Here is a 4,533-nt window from a genome sequence, read left to right as displayed (position 1 = left end):
AGGTTTCAGTTCCCAATGACTTTGGAATAAATGACACAGAAATCAGGAAAATGACCAAATACCAGGATCTAAAAAATGAGGTCAAGACGACTTGGAAATTGAAGAAAACTGAAATTGTACCGGTGATCGTCGGAACTACAGGAATGATAAAGAAAACCCCTCACTGAATGTTTAAAAATCATTCCGGGGAATATCACTCCAAACGAGCGACAAGTGGATGCTGTCACAGGTTCAGTGAAGATTTTGAAAAGAGCCCTTGGGAACGAGGCTCTGTGAACGAAGTTTCACAATTTGGTTCATGAATCACGATCCTTCAACAAATAGGAAGTTTAGATTTCGAGTTCTGGGAGAACTTCCTCCCACCTCCTGAAACCCACAAAGGGAGATCACAACCAACTGGAGAACGAAGAAGAGAATGGAAAATATCTAAAACAAATACTGTATCAACAAATCGACATTGACAACTGCGACAACGATAAAAGAGCGTGAAGATTTACAAAACAGTTGGTCAGATTGGAGATAGATAAGGCTCTTTGGAGTGGCGAAGACGAGGTCAGCTTCGGTGGGATTGGGAACCTCACGGTGTATCAAGTGTTCTCCACATGTTCTGTTCATTTTACTCCATTAATAGCAGTATTATAGTTTTTATAACAACACCGATGATTGTTTTTGGACTTGTTCAAAACTAATTTGGAGATTACAAATTACAACAATGGCAAGTGATCACATTTTCTTACCGAGATTAACTTATTGAGTGAGTTTCTGAATCACTGGAAGAACGATATCTTCATCCTTCGATGTTCCCTGAGGGTGGTGAAGGTAGTACATGAGCTACCAATGAGGTAGTTACTCCAAATTTTACCATTTCGTTTACTACTACCGAACCGTAGAGTTTCACTGAAAAATGACACACTTGGATCACATGTTGTAAACTCAGCACACAAGAATGGTTTGTGTTGTAGTTTGTGTTTGTTTTTAAGCCCCAAAGATTGTTTTTTTATGATGATCTGATGGATAAGGCAAATACAAATCTATTTTAGTTTATTTTGGCAAATACATGATTTGTACAATTTACATTTTGAAGGAATTGGTTGAAATAAAATTAATAATTTAAATTAACTTGTCGGTTTTTGAGGTTATAGTTTTTTATTTATTTGCAGGAACGAGGGTCTTGTCGACAGGCAGGCCGACGATGACGTCACGGGTCGTGCCGGTGAGAGGCAGGCCGACGATGACGTCACGGGCCGTTCCGGTGAGATGCAGGCCGACGATGACGTCACGGGCCATGCTGGTGCGAGACAGGCCGTCATGACGTCACGGGCCATGCCCGTGCGAGGCGGGCCGACGTTTTATTTGCCACTCTCACTTAAGGTCACTAAACAAGTTTCTACAAGTCTTATGCCACTGTGCTTTGTTTTTCTGCCATGATTTTATCATGTCACCGACCCATCATTCAGTTCATCAGGGCACACGTTCAAGGTTTGTTTGAAATGATTGAAAACCTGTTGCAGTCCCTTCGACACGACCTCGTCCTCTTCCTCATCCTCGCCAGGGCTGTGAAAGTGATTCGGATGAAACAAAGAATGCACAAGGTCCAGTCTATCGGCGGCCTCTGGACTTCAGCTACATCACTTGGTTTAACGAGCAGGAACTGTATCTCCATCATTCACATCCCATGTCATTGCAACCTGAAAATAAAGAACTTTTATTGAGTAATTGTTAAATATCTCAACGTTTTCACTTATTTCGATGCTAAATTTGTGCCGTATGCCTTGAGATGCCAATTTTCTCACAACAAAGGCATGAAACAAAGAATAAGAAATTAACAAATATAATATAGACACATCATATCCTGTGTTTAGAGCAGTACAATACAACAAATATTATATAGACACATCATATCCTGTGTTTAGAGCAGTACAATACAACAAATATTATATAGACACATGATATCCTGTGTTTAGAGCAATATAATACAACAAATATTATATAGACACATGATATCTTGTGTTTAGAGCAATATAATACAACAAATATTATATAGACACATCATATCCTGTGTTTAGAGCAGTACAATACAACAAATATTATATAGACACATCATATCCTGTGTTTGGAGCAGTATAATACAACAAAAATTATATAGACACATCATATCCTGTGTTTAGAGCAGTATATTATAAGACAACAAATATAATATAGACACATCATATCCTGTGTTTGGAGCAGTACAATACAACAAATATTAGATAGACACATCATATCCTGTGTTTAGAGCAGTATATTATAAGACAACAAATATTATATAGACACATCATATCCTGTGTTTAGAGCAGTACAATACAACAAATATTATATAGACACATCATATCCTGTGTTTAGAGCAGTACAATACAACAAATATTATATAGACACATCATATCCTGTGTTTCGAGCAGTATATTATAATACAACAAATATTATATAGACACATCATATCCTGTGTTTCGAGCAGTATATTATAATACAACAAATATAGACGAAATGCCATATTTATAATCAAGATGGTGGTCACTGTTATGACTCTTCACCCGGCCGAGTAATGACAGAGTCGAATGAGGGTTCTCGAATGATACGATTTATTTCAGAAGATGGCACTACGCATGCGGAATGCAGCCCAAAGGCCCTTCAGTGCCCCCTGACCACATTGAGATTCTTACTTCAAAACAGTTGTTTATATAATCACACAAAAGCAGAACTGGGTGTGGACTATAAGTGTGTGCTAAGGGATAAAGAAATAAAGAAATAAATGCGGCAGTGGGCTTCTTTCCCCCCTCCCTAGGGGCCCTCAGGGAAGTTGAATCAGTCAATCCTCAGATTCGCAACCCAACAGTTCATCTTGCAAACTAATAACTTTCTAAGACTCCTACACCCCTACACTGGCACCTGCTGATAGCAAAGGCGAAACTCTGGTGATGACTAAGAACAGGAATGTGTGGGATATCAGCATACACAGTTTTCCCAAGGACATGCTGTTGTGCAGCTGCAGAGCCATAAAGGGTTATCAAAGACAGTGAAAACAGCATGATACATTTAAAGCAACATTTTAAAGCAAGGTTTGAATCCTGACAGCTGATTAATATACAACTATTGACTATTGATTATTCAATTATGGCTCAAATATGACCACCCAGCATATCATCATCATAACAGTTCCCTCCTTGGTCATATTTGACCATACCCAGCCATACCTGATACTCACCAACCGAGTGGATCCCTATTTGGTTCCTGTAGCAGCTACCCCTAGGCCCCCGTGCCTGCCAAACGGGATTTGCGAATGCCGTGGATAGCCATCAACATTCCCCAAATGAGAAGTCCCCAACTGCCGGTGCTTCAGGTAAGCTTCTGTTGCCTTTTGTCTTGCCCACTGCCACAAGTCTCCCATTAAGTTGTCGAATACAAATTTGATGTTAAGTCCACACAATATTAAAGGCACTACAAGTCTATACAATATGAACAGCAACATTATCATTTAGACAATTATACTCGACACTAATTACAACAATAATATTTACAATATGCAAATGTAATAATGGGTGAGCAGCACTGTGAGCGCTCAAGGCGTGGTGTAAGCTCCTTTCTGAACTTGCGCTAGAAGACAAAAGAGTCTCCTGAGATGCATATTTACATATAAGGGTCATACAAGTATTTTCCATACATGCCTTCACTATCTGGTATTGTCCATTTTTCACGATTATGCATATGCGAGTCAAAACACTGCCACATCTATCATAAACCTCCATCAGCATTTTACTTGTAGATTTCCTTTCTTTCTTGTTACAACTTCCTGTATCTTCGTGTGTAGTGAGATGCGTGAGTCCATGTTTGGCTTACCTTTTCACTTGAAAGTTCGTTGAGTAATCAGTAATACCTGGAAGAGTCTTCCCCAGGGCGCCCCTCCGCCAGAACACCTTGTTGGCTCCTCAGCTGGTGGGGGTCGGGTCTGGTTGTGGCCCCATACAGAGGTCCTCGGGGTCTTCCTCCATGAGTTCGCTGTTAATTATTATGATGGCCTGGGTGAGGGGTGAGGCTTCACAGCATTTTATTAGACAAATGGAAATGAGACGTTTGATCAGAAATCCTCCAAAAATGATTCCCATGATGATTAGGATTGCTGCACCGACCAGGCACAGTCACCAGTCTCCCCAGTCATGAAATATAGATCTCCACCCTGCGTAACCCTCCTTACGTTCCACTCGATCGCTCGTGAGAGCTTCAAGCCTTATAGGTGAAAACACCTATAAGTGAAATGTGTTCTTCTCCGGGAGGTTACTGTATTTTCACAAGATTTCACAACTATACTCCAAAAGGGTTCTTTAGGGGCTCATGGAACTTGGGTAATTAGAGATGCGTGTTGACCCCATATGAATCCTATTTGTGCAAAGTGCCCCCGCTGGGTTTTGTCTTTCGTTTTGTTCTGCCAAGCCACTTCTGTCTTTTCTGCATTTTCTGACGTCGCCCCCCAACAGGTTTTGTCATAGCATAAGACCATCT

At 40.4% G+C, this 4,533-nt stretch overlaps 1 long non-coding RNA gene across 1 annotated transcript; it reads left to right on the top strand.

Moving 5' to 3' along the window:
• The first annotated feature begins 976 nt into the window (after positions 1 to 976).
• On the top strand, positions 977 to 1,724 carry LOC147007559 (uncharacterized). The gene is made up of 2 exons (XR_015054117.1): positions 977 to 1,371; positions 1,512 to 1,724. It is a non-coding gene; the product is annotated as an uncharacterized LOC147007559 (long non-coding RNA).
• Positions 1,725 to 4,533: the final 2,809 nt, after the last annotated feature.

This window comes from Eptatretus burgeri, unplaced genomic scaffold (assembly GCF_056783735.1).
Source record: "Eptatretus burgeri isolate ZD-2024b unplaced genomic scaffold, Ebu_testis_v1 Ebu_testis_scaffold_109, whole genome shotgun sequence".
Lineage (NCBI taxonomy): Eukaryota > Metazoa > Chordata > Myxini > Myxiniformes > Myxinidae > Eptatretus > Eptatretus burgeri.
Note: the sequence above shows the minus strand (reverse complement) of the source record. Positions and strands in the feature narration are given on the sequence as shown.